Here is a 12,756-nt window from a genome sequence, read left to right as displayed (position 1 = left end):
CATGTACCCATCCAGATGCAGAGGGATGTGGGCCTAATGCTAGTAAATGGGACAAGATTAATTTTGGATATCTGGTCAGCATGGCGAGTTGTACCAAAAGGTCTGCTTCCGTGCTGTATGACTCTAATCTTCTTCAGTGAAAGCAGAAGTGTGATTGTGAAGGCTGGAGTTTCAGAGCAGCTTTCAAAGATGTTTTGCCCTTAATGGGAGCAGAAGTTATAATGAAATCTTGCATTTGTGAGACAGCAACTGAGTGAGTAACTACATCCGGGATTTTGATGGAAGGGGAATTTGTTGCACGGTGGGGATGAAGCCCTACGCTATCAAGTTATTTCTGCTGCTGGATAAGACCTCAAGATTAGGAGGAGCAGATTTAGGACCGAGATGAGGAAGAACCGCTTTTCCAAAGAGTAGTGAATCTATGGAATTGTCTGCCCATGGAAGCAGGAGAGGCATCTTCACTAAGAGAGACCTTGGAATGCAGGTTCATAGCTCCTTGAGAGTGGAGTGACAGGTTGATAGGATAGTGAAGATGGTGTTTGGTATGCTTTCTTTTATTCGTCAGAGTACTGAGTACAGGAGTTGGGAGGTCATGTTGCGGCTGTAGAGGACGTTGGTTAGGCCACTGTTGGAATATTGCGTGCAATTCTGGTCTCCTTCATATCAGAAAGATGTTGTGAAACTTGAAAGGGTTCAGAAAAGATGTACAAGAATGATGCCAGGGTTGGAGGATTTGAGCTATAAGGAGAGGCTGAACAGGCTGGGGCTGTTTTCCCTCGAGCGTCAGAGGCTGAAGGGTGACCGTATAGTGGTTTATAAAATCATAAGGGACATGGATAGGATAAATAGACAAAATCTTTACTCTGGGGTGGAGAGTCCAGAATTAGAGGACATAGGTTTAGGGTGAGAAGGGAAAGATATAAAAGACTAAAGGGGAAACTTTTTCACACAGAGGCTGGTGTGTGTATGGAATGACCTGCCAGAGGAAGTTGTGGAGACTGGTGCAATTGCAACATTTAAGAGGCATTTGGATGGGTATATGAATAGGAAGGGTTGGAGAGATATGGTTCGGGTGCTGGCAGGTGGACAAGATTGGGTTGGGATATCTGGTCAGCATGGACGGGTTGGACCAAAGGGTCTGTTTCCATGCTGAACATTGCTATGACTCTAAACTCAACACAGAGTTGAATGGGTATTTGCAATGGTAGGGGAATGAAGGGTAGTTGGGACAATGCAGGGAGGAGGAGCTGAGTCGATGGATAGATCAGCCATGATCTTAATGAATGGTGGAGCAGGCTGGATGGGCAAATGGCCAACTCCTGCTTCTATTACTATCAAACTATAACCCTTCATTTCCCATGGCTAACCCACCTAATCTGCACATCCCAGGACATTCTGGGCAATTTAGCATGGCCAATCCAAATCAAAGCATGTGAGCAGTATAGTGATGTGGAAAATAAACATCAGAGAACGATAGAAAGGTACAAGGGGAGTAAATGTACCAGCAATCAAAACTGGATTTTAAAGGTCACAAAACTTGAATCTAAAAACAGTGTGTCTGAATGTGTGCTGCATTGTAACAAAAGTGAATGAATTAACTGCACACATTGAAGAGAATAATTATGATCTGAGACTCCTAACAGAGACATGGCTTCAGGATGACAAGGATTGGATCCTGAATATTGAGGGGGTAATCAGATGGGAAGTGAGGTAAAGGCAGAGGGTTGGCAAAGGTCATCAAAGCACTGAGCACAGGGTACACTGGTGTCACCTCGGATTTCAGGGCCTGATTTCTCTGTCCTCTGTCGATCTCCCTGTTCCCTATTACACCTTCTGGAACAATAAAACATTCAGTAATCAAGCCCCAACCCACAATCTCCCAGCCTGTCAACCATCCAGGCACAGAGTGTAGTCATAACAGAGAATTAAACAAGAAAAATGAAACAAAATTAGAAATAAATAGGTGTTCGTGCTTAATGTTTGTTCATTCAGAAGTAAACCAGAAATGGGGCTCTCCCAGGATTCTCATGGTGCCCTACTTGGGGAATTTTGTCTCCCTTCCATCTAACTGTTAACACCCAGCTATGAATTACAACAATATTTACACCAACAGAAATAAAGCACCTGTTAGCAAATAGGCAGAGATAAACTGATGTAGATTTTTTTCTCTCTCATGCAAACACACACACACACACACACACACAAATTCACCCCCATAGATGTGTGTGTGTATGTGCAGGTCCGGGGGGAATTGGCCATGCCAACTTACCCATAGTGCCCAGAGATGTGCAGGTTAGTCGGGGTAAATGTAGAGCAACAGGTGTAGGGGAATGGGTGTGGGTGGGTTAACCTTCAGAGGGTCGGTATGGAGTTTTTGGGCCGAGTGGCCTGCTTCCACACTGTGGGGATTCTCTGAAGGGAAGGGGTTTTGCAAACTGTGACTCGCCTCTTGATTTGTTGATGTCACAGCAGGGAAGTGGCCCTGTCCGTTTAAGTGAATCTCACTCTGTCTGGGCAATTCTTCATCCCGGGAGGGAGACAGAGATGGGAGGAGGGGAAATCTATTCACTTGTAGCAACTGGAGTGAATCCAGGGAGGGAGGAGACTCCACAAACTCAGGTATGTGTCTTAGTTACCCGGGTGAGGAGGGACGGAAGGATCGACGTTGGGAAGGCGGAGGGGTAGATAGTTTTCTGTTTCAATGTTTAAAATGAACCCGATTCCCACCAGTAACTGCAACAGGTACAAGTAGCACAGCAGTATGTAGTATTCCTTCAAGTCGGTTTTTCATCCTCTGTTCTTCCTCTGCCTTGGCTCCAGCACATTCAGCTTCCATCCCTCATTCCCATCCGCCACCCCCCCGATGTCCAAGATCGGTTTGTCCCTCCATTCTTTCCCGGTTGTCTTTTGTGGGTTTTGAAAACTTTGCAGTCCTCTGAGTATCGGAGTTTGGAGGTTACGTTGTGCACTCTCCAGGACATTTGTTTGGCTACTTTTGGAGTATTGTGTGCAGTTCTGGTCTCTCTGCTAGAGGAAGGATGTTGTGAAACCTGAAAGGATTCAGGTAAGATTGACAAGGATGTTGTCAGGGTTTGAGCTGAACAGGGTGGAGCTGTTTTCTGTCAAGCGCCAAAGGCTGAGGGTGACCCTACAAACTTTTATAATATCATGGGGGGCATGGATAGGGTAAATAGACAAGGTCTTTTCCCTGGATGGGTCTTAGGTTCAGGGTGAGGGTGAGATTTAAAAGGAACCTAAAGGGCAACTCCTATATTCAGAGGGTGCTGTATGTAAGGAATGAGCTGCCAAAAAACGTGGTGATGGCTGGTACAATTACAGTATTTAAAAGGCATCTGGATGGGTATACGAATAGGAAGGGTTTAGAGGACATAGGCCAAGTGCTGACAAATGGGACTGGATTAATTTAGAATATCTGGTTGGTACTGATGAGTTGGACCAAAGAGTCTGTTTCTGTGCTGTACATCTCTATGACTCTGGCTTTCCACTAACATTTGCCACGTCAATAGGTTCACTTTCTCTCTAATGTCGGTGTTAATGCCTTGATGTCTCATTTTGCTCCCACCTTCCTGGGGACGTTAACCATTTCGTGTCTGGTTCTTCCTCAAGAAGCTGTATTCCCGATTCACCCCGAATTGACACACTTTTTTTGCTTCCAAAAATCAGACCTGCTCACTCTCAGTGGTATCCCAGTGTTGTGAAAGATATTAACTTCCAGGTGGAACTATTCAAAATTCAGAGAGATGTCAGTCTTGATATTTTTGCTTTTCTATCCCTGTAAGATCCTGATTCAGCACCTTCAGAGGAATTAGTTAGAGCGGAGTGAGAACAGAGGGGAAGGGAGAGTGGGATGATGCTTTCAATTTTGTGGAATAATAAAGAAAAGAATATTCCACAGAAAGTAGAATTGCTTGTTCAGAATTTCTACCCTGCACCGACAGTGATGACCTTTGTAATCTCTCTTTATAGAGTATTTGAAGATCTGAAGACGGAAGTTTCAAAATCAACAGATGAAGGCCTTATGCCTGAAACATTGACTCTCCTGCTCCTCGGATGCTGCCTGACCTGCTGAGCTTTTCCAGCGCTGCACTTTTCGACTGACTCTCCAGCGTTACAGTCTTCACTTTGATGTCAATGTCTGACAGTCACTCAGTCCATTGGGACTGCAACAGTTTTCAACTATGAGTCTGTGAGAAGGAGCAAAGCTTTTTGGTTCCTGTTTGAGTAGGTTTTCAGCATCAGTGGGACTGGATGAGAGACCCTACTGTTACAGCACACTGAGTGTGGAGCCTGAAACAGTTATAGGGCCTGGGAAGAGGAATTCTGGGTGGGGAGGGGCTCCACACACGTTTGTGTGTAACTGAAGCTTCAGCCATGGAATCCCGCCCCGTGGAGAAACCGTGGAAGTGTGGCAACTGTGGGAAAGGCTTCCATTTCCCATCTGCCTCGGGTGGATTCCTCGGGTTGGGATTTTTGCAAATTGTGTATGGACTGCTTTCAGCTTGGCCCCACCCCATTACCCAGACACCTTACCCCACCCCCTCACTCCATTGTTGATGTCACTGCACAGAACTGGTCTTGTGAGGTTCAGAGTGAAACCCCCTCCCTCTGGGCAACTCTTTATCCTGTGGGGGGAGTAAATGAACTTTTGTATCTCTTTTCCCCAGAGTTGGGGGTAGGGGGGAGTCCAGAACTAGAGGGCATAGAGTTGGGGGGAGGGGGTGGAAGATTTGTGAGGGACCTAAGGGGCAACCTTTTCACGCAGAGGGTGGTGCGTTTATGGCGTTTATGGAATGAGCTGCCAGAGGAAGTGGTGGAGGCTGATAGAATTACAGCATTTAAAAGGCATCTGGATGGGGATATGAATAGGAAGGGTTTAGAGGGACATTGGCCAAATTCTGGCAAATGGGTCACTCGGTTCATTTAGAATATCTGGTCAGCGTGGACTGAAGGGTTTGTTTCCATGCTGTACAACTCTATGACTCTATTTCTACATAGTCAGAACCAATTTCACAAGACTAGGAACAGGCCATTCACCCCTTCCAACCTGTCCTGAGCTGTGGTTAAACTGCATATAATTCAGTGCAAGTTTCAGAAAGGTTTCAACAGCTCTTTTAAAAAATTTAAAATGCTTTCAGACTTCAACTATGTTTCTGAATATATCATTTTAGGTATTCTTAATTGTAAAGATACACGTATCTAGTGAACACAACCCACAACTCCTGGTGCTGCCAGTAAACTTTACAATTCTGATGAAACGATGCAGTACCTGCACTCACAAAAAATTTACAATTTCTAACGATGCTAGCTCCTCATTCACTGCTCCACCTGATACACGACATTGGAAACTCAGTGCAGGAGGCTGCAAAAAAAATGAGTAGCTTTAAAACAAAAACCTCTTGGAGCTCAAAGCTTTCAATGAGAGTCTGAGCCCGGCAGTAAGTTCAGGTAACCTTTATTGTGACCCAACTTTGTTACAGCTTCAGATTCCCCCCCCCCCCAGCTCACCAAAAAGGCGTAGAAAAAGTTGCTGTTTTTTAAATAAGCAGCTCAAGGTCAAAGTGCACACATTGCCACCCCCCTCTCTTCCTTTACTATTGGTCAGCACCGAGTTGTCCCTTTGTAATTGGGTCCTTGCTACAGCCGTAACCCATAGGAAATACTGCCTCACTCACCAATTTCAACCCATACCTTGTCTCCAAGTAAGTTTCTCTCCACGCATTTGCCAGGGGGGGGGGGCAGTGTAGAGTCAACCAGACTGTTGTGGGTCTGGAGTCACGTGTAGGCCAGACCGGGTAAAGGATGCAGCTGGGATGACCAAGTGAATCCTCTCCCACAACGACAGTTTCCTTCCCTAAAAAGGACGTGAGTGAATCAGATGGGGGTTTCTCCACCCCCAACCCCCGAAAATGGTTTCACCGTTAGATTCTGAACTCCAGATTTCTGACCAAATTCCAAATCCACCATCTGCTGCGTGGAATTCAAACCTGGGTGTCCCTGGAACTGGGTTGATAGTCCAGTCGATAATGGCACTTGGCCGTCGCTCCTTCAATCCCCCTGCAATGGCACGTGAACTCGCTGGTGCCTCCGCAGGCGGGAGGAGCAGGTGAAGGCAACTGAAGGGCCTTTACTGTGTGTGGACCCACTGGTGGGTCAGCAAGTTGGAGGCCTGGGTAAATCTCTTCCCACACTCAGGACAGCTGAAGGGCCTCTGCCCCGTGTGGACCCGCTGGTGGGTCAGGAGGTGGGAGGCCCGGACAAAGGCCTTCCCGCACTCGGGACAGCTGAAGGGCCTTTCCCCAGTGTGGAGCCGCTGGTGCCTGAGCAGGTTTGAAGAATTCCTGAAGATTTTCCCACACTCGGGCACTGGAAGGGCCGTTCCCCTGTGTGGATACGCCAGTGGATCAGCATGATAGAGTCCTGGGTAAAGCCCTTACAGCATTCGGGGCAGGAGAACGGCTTCTCCCGTGTGGATGTGCCGATGAACCTCCAGGGCAGACGGAGCACGGAAGCCTTTCCCGCAGTCGCCACACTTCCACTGTTTCTCCACAGGGCAGGATTTCTCGGGTTTTTCCATGGCCGAAGCTTTAGCTGCACACGTGTGGAGACCCTCCCCAACATGAATTCCTCTTCCCAGGCCGTATAGCTGTTACACGATCCTCACTGAGAGCACTGCAACAGTAGGGTCTCTCATCCAGTCCCACTGATGCTGAAAATGTACCCAAACAGGAACCAAAATGCTTTGCTCCTTCTCACAGAATCAGAGTTGAAAACCGTTGCGTTCCCAATGGACTGAGTGACTGTCAGACATTGACATCAAAGTGAGGACTGCAGTCACTGAAGAGTCAGTGTTGAAAAGTGCAGAGCTGGAAAAGCGCAGGAGGTCAGGCAGCATCCGAGGAGGAGAATCAACGTTTCGGGCATCAGGTCTTCACCTGTTGATTTTGAAACTTCTGTCTTCAGATCTTCAAATTCTCTGTAAAAAGTGATTACAAACGTCATCACTGTCAGTGCAGGGTAGAAATTCCGAACAAGCAATTAATTCTACTTTCTGTGGAACATTCTTTTCTTTTGTTATTCCACAAAATTGAAAGCACCATCCCAATCTCACCCCCCCGCCCCCCGATCTCACTCCACTCTAATTCTCCTGAAAGTGCTGATTCAGGATCTTACAGGGGCAGAAAAGCAAAAACGTCAAAACTGACATCTCTCTGAATTTTGGATACCTCCACCTGAAAGTGAATATCTTTCATAACACTGGGATACTGCTAAGAGTGAGCAGGTCTGATTTGGGAAGAGTGTCAATTCAGGGTGAACCTGCAATACAGCTTCTTGAAGAAGAACTAGACGCAAAATGGTTAACGTCCCCGGGAAGCGGGGGAGCAAAATGAGACATCAAGGAATTAACAGACACCAGAGAGAAACTGAAGGTAAAGATGTCGCAAATGTTTGTGGAAAGCCAGAGTCACAGACATACAGACACTTGGATCAAACTCTTCGGCGCTGACCAGATATCCAAAATTAATCTAGTCCCATTTGCCAGCACTTGGCCCAAATCCCTCTGAGTCCTTCCTATTCACATCCCCAACCAGATGACTTTTAAAATACTGCAACTGTACCAGCCTGAGCCACTTCCTCTGGCAGCTCATTCCATAAATGCACCACCCTCTGCGTAAAAAGAATACCCCTTTAGGCCGCTTAAATCACAAACGCCCCCACCCCTGTCCACACCCTTAACTCATTAACCTCCAGGCCTGGACTCCCCCATCCCAAGGAAAAGACCTTGTCTAATTACCCTCTCCCCGCCCCTCTTCATTTTATAAAAGTCTTTCAGGTCACCCCCCCCCCCCGCAATTTATCCGTCTCCCCTCACCTTTAGTTTGCAGAGTCTGCTCCCTCCCTGGATTCACTCCAGTTGCTACAAGTGAACAGATTCCCCCTCCCTCCCTGGATGCAGAGTTCCCCAGAGGGAAGGAGTTGCACTCTGAAACTGACATGGCCACTTCCGCGTTGTGACGTCACCAATGGAGCAAGGCCGGCAGCGGGAGCCCCCACACTGCGCCTGCTCCGGGCGGCGGCCGTCTGGTCCACAGTGCGCCTGCGCAGTTTGCAAAACCTCTTCCCTTCGGAGAAGTTCCATAGTATGGAAGCAGGCCACTCGGCCCAGGGAGTCCACACCGACCCTCCGAAGGGTAACCCATCCACACCCATTCTCCAACTCCTATTGCTCAGCATTTAACCCTTACTAATGCACCTAACCTGCACATCCTATGGTTAATCCACCCTAACCTAGACAGACGCCAGCCAGACATCATAAATTAACGCAGTTCCATTTGCCAGCATTTGGCCCACATTCTTCCAAACCTTTGCTATTCACATATGCAGATGCCTTTTAGATTGTGTCATTATTTCAGCCTCCACCACTTCCTCTGGCAGCAGGTTCCACACCTCCACTACCCTCTGTGAGAAAAAAATTCTGCTCATTTCCCTTTCCCCATTCACCTCAGACCTATGTTCTTCTAGTTCTGGACTCCCCTACCCTGGTGAAAACACCTTGCCCTGATCCATGCCCCTTATATACTTTTATAAGGTCACCCTTCAGCCTCTGATGCTCCAGTGAAAATATCCCTGGCCTATCAGCCTCTCCCTGTACCTCAAACATTCCAACTCTGTCAACAAGCCTTATAAAGTTTTCCCACCCCTTTCAAAGTTTCACAACACCTTTCCTATTGCAGGAAGACCAGAACTGAATGCAGTATTCCAAAAGTGGCCTAACCACATGTCCTGCACAGCCGCAACAGCCTCCCAAATCCCGTACTCAATGCTCTGACCCATAAAGGAAAGCATACCAAGGTCTCTTTGTTTTGCAACACTCCCCTTAACTGTTCAAGTCCTGCCTGGATTGATTGACCAAAACGCAAACCTCACATTTCTCTAAATTAAACTCAACCTGCCACTCTTTGGCCGATCAGCCCATCCGATCAATTCTCATTTATATCTCTTTCCACCCTTATTCCAGAGAAGCTGAAGATCTCCATCCCACACACTCTCCCTCCATTTTCAGTTTGCTGAACCTAATCCCAGCTGTACCACATCCTGAAGGGTCTGGTTCATGCTGATTAACAGGGCCATACTCACCAGGAGGGGGATCTAATTGAAACATACCAAATACTGAACGACCTGGACATTGGGAAGATATTTCAATTGGTAAGAGAGACTAGGACCAGAAGACCTTTTAGAATGGAGAAAAGGAAAAACTTCAGCCAGAGAGTGGTGAATCTATGGAATTCCTTGACACAGAAGGCTGTGGAGGCCAGGTCACTGGGTATATTTAAAACTGAGACAGGTAGGTTCTTGAGTATCAAGGGGATCGAGACGTATTGGGAGAAAGCAGGTGAATGGGGTTGACAAACCGATCAGCCACGATTGAATGGTATGAGCAGACCCGATGTGGTGAATGGCCAAATATCTGCTCCTGTCTTATGGTCTCTTATCTTCCTGGACAAAGTGAGAGAGTTGGGAGCAGGAGTAGGTCATTTGGTTTTTCGAGCCTGCACCAGCTTTGAACAGATCATAACTGGATATTAATCTACCTACATCTAGGTGGATAGGCTGGGATGTTTTCAATGGAACACAGGAAGTGGAGATGCGACATTATAGGAGAATTATAAAATCATGAGGGGCATAGATGAGGTGAATGGCAGGAGTTGTTTCAAGATTAGGAGCAAATTTTAAAGGTGCGAGGTGAAAAGATTTTAAAAGAGATATGAGGAGCACCTTTTTCCTTTGAGAGAGTGGTTTGTGTGTGGAATGAATGTCCAGAGGAAATGGTGGATGCAGGTACAGTAACAGCGTTTAAAAGATGTTTGGATAAGGACATGAATAGGAAAGGTTCAGAGGGAGGTAAAAACAATGACTGCAGATGCTGGAAACCAGATTCTGGATTCGTGGTGCTGGAAGAGCACAGCAGTTCAGGCAGCATCCAAGGAGCAGCAAAAGCCGGAAGGTTCGGAGGGATATGGACCAAACACAGGCAGGTGGAATGAGTTTAGTTTGTAAACATAGTCAGCACGGACTAGTTGGACTGAAGGGTCTGTTTCTGTGCCGTCCGACTTGTAATTGTTCTATACTGGCCTTGAAACCATTTTCTTGTGTTCCCCCAGAAACATCCACCTCTTTGTTGTTCAAAAATCAGATGAGTTCAGCCTTGAATATATTTAATGACCCCCGAACTGCAGGAAGACATCCCCACTTCTGAACTTAATTCCTCTTGCTAATATACCACTTGCCTTGCTGATTGCTTGCTGCACCTGTCTGACAACAGGCAGTGACTGGTGTAGGAGGACGCTGAGGCCCCTTTGTCCATCCACACATCATTCCTGATGAAGGGCTCGGGCCTGAAACTTCAACTCTCCTGCTCCTTGGAAGCTGCCTGAATGCTGTGCTTTTCCAGTGCTACACTTTTTGACTCTGATCTTCAACACCTGCAGTCCTCCCCTTCCCCACATTCCCATATATCACCAATTAAACAATGCACTTCCTTTCTGCTGTTTTCTTCCCCACAGCAAAGGCTATAACTTCACACTGTGGGACTGTTTGCCAATTGAGACGCAGACCTGGATCAACATTTCCTGAGACTGCTCCTCCCTGGATTCACTGCCTTTACATTCAGTTGCTGCGAGTCAACAATTGAAGCCCACAATGAAATAAGAAATTGAAAAGAGAGTGCCGTACTCCCAGATGTTAAACAGAGGAAGGAGGTTGCACTCTGGAGTGAAGCTCAATCTTCATTCAAAGAGAGAGGTGCAGCAGCAGCTTCAGAAGCTCATGGGACAACTTCCGCATTCAGACAATAGGGGATGTTCTCATTGGCAGGAGGACTACTCTCCGTTCGGTCCTCCAAGGCTCCCCATTGGCTTCTAAAGAAGATCGCCCCCGTTGCAGCGGACAGCTAGGAGCATGCGCCGTTCTTGCTGACACCGAGGAGCATGCGCCGTACACTCGGTGGCAATGCTGCGATTACTGACAAATTTAAGTCTCCAAATGCCAATAGGAGAAAAAGAAACGGTAGAACCAATATTTCTTTTCCCCCGTGACTCGACCTAACCAAACATGCTCCTCACTATTTTTGCTAGTCACCTTGCCTGCACCCCTCATTATTTTACAAATCTCAATAAGGTCACCCCTCAACCTCCTCCACTCCAGAGAATAAAGTCTCAGCCTCTCCTTATAACTCAAACCCTTCAGTCCTGGCAACATCCTGGTAACTCTTTACCGAACCCTCTCTAATAGTATTCTTCCCATAACAGAGCCACCAGAACTGTACTCTGTTGTAAAAGTGGCCTCACCAACATCCTGTACAATTTCAAAACGATGTCCCAACTCCAACATTCAACGGTGTGTACAATGAAGGCAAGTGGGCTAAACAACTCTTAACCACTTAGTCTACCAGTGATGCAACTTTCAAAGAACTATGTACCTGAACCATACCTCCATGTCTCTGTTCTACAACATAACCCAGGGCCCTGCCAGTAACTGCAATTCCTCCCCTTCTTTTTTTAAGCAAAATACAATTCCTCACTTTTATCTATACCTCTCTCCCGTACACATGCTCTCTCTCAAACACAGACACACACCACTCAACACTCTCACAGGTTTATACTCCTCATACATTACCATGCATGCACACAGGCAAACATATACTCTTAGGCAAACTCTCACACACAAAGTCACACACACACACACACTCTGATGCATGCACAGACACACACAGGTCAATGGGGTAAATTTGCATTTGCAGATACATTCAATTTTGATCAAAAAAAGCACACAATCGGCAGGCAGTCAATCCATGTAATATTTTGTACATTCCTACTTTGGAAATTCAAGATTGGGATACAGACAGAGTCAAACCTCACATTCTTCATTTACTGAGCTGAGATGTCACTGATTTTTATAAAACCTTAAGTCATCTCAAGAATGTGACTCAAAAGTACTTCTGAGCTTTACATATTAATTACAAAACCCACAACCCATTCTAGAAGATGAAAGACTAAACCACAATCTTGATTTGTTCAATATATCCTATCAGTAGTATGACACTGATCGGTTGCGATATGTTCCTGCTCCATAGCTACCCGATGAAAGAGCAGCACTAGGAAAGCTACTGCTTCCAAATAAATCTGTTGGATGATAATCTGGTGCTGTGTAATTTTTTCCACTTTATCCACTCCAGTCCAACACCGGCACTTCCACATCGTTCCCAGTGAATACAGCCCACAGCTCCTGGTGCTGCCAGGAAACCTTACAATGCCGATGACACGGTGCACTCTGTACTCCTGAAAAAATTCTAACGATACTGGCTCCTCATTCACTGCTCCATCTGATACACGACATTGGAAACTCTGCATGAGGCTGAAAGAAATGAGCAGCTTTAAAACCAAAACCTCTTGGAGCTCAAAGCCTTCAATGAGAGTCTGAGCCAGGGGGTAAGTTCAGGTAACCCTTTATTGTGACCCAACTTTGTTACAGCTTCAGATTCTCTCCAGCAAAAAGGCAGAGAAAGCATAGCAGATTTTTTAAAAAACAAAACACCTTAAGATCAAAGTGCACACAGACCCCCGCCTCCCCTTTCTTTAATATTGGCCAGCACGAAATTGTCTCTTTGTAATTGGATCCTCATTACAACCATAACCCGGAGGAAGTATTGCCTCACTCAGCAATTTCAACCCATATCCT

General features: G+C 46.4%; 2 long non-coding RNA genes and 1 pseudogene across 2 annotated transcripts; 2 read left to right on the top strand and 1 right to left on the bottom strand.

Annotated features, from left to right (window-relative positions):
* Window positions 1-12,756, top strand: part of LOC132808536 (zinc finger protein 208-like) — a 45,938-nt pseudogene that overhangs the window by 6,013 nt on the left and 27,169 nt on the right.
* Window positions 5,458-8,014, bottom strand: LOC132808537 (uncharacterized). Its single transcript, XR_009642102.1, has 2 exons — window positions 7,892-8,014; window positions 5,458-6,994 (listed from the first exon to the last, which is right to left on the bottom strand). It is a non-coding gene; the product is annotated as an uncharacterized LOC132808537 (long non-coding RNA).
* Window positions 8,229-12,214, top strand: LOC132808542 (uncharacterized). Its single transcript, XR_009642107.1, has 2 exons — window positions 8,229-9,364; window positions 10,584-12,214. It is a non-coding gene; the product is annotated as an uncharacterized LOC132808542 (long non-coding RNA).

The sequence above is a fragment of the Hemiscyllium ocellatum genome (genome assembly GCF_020745735.1).
Source record: "Hemiscyllium ocellatum isolate sHemOce1 chromosome 27 unlocalized genomic scaffold, sHemOce1.pat.X.cur. SUPER_27_unloc_7, whole genome shotgun sequence".
Classification (NCBI taxonomy): Eukaryota; Metazoa; Chordata; class Chondrichthyes; order Orectolobiformes; family Hemiscylliidae; genus Hemiscyllium; species Hemiscyllium ocellatum.
Note: the sequence above shows the minus strand (reverse complement) of the source record. Positions and strands in the feature narration are given on the sequence as shown.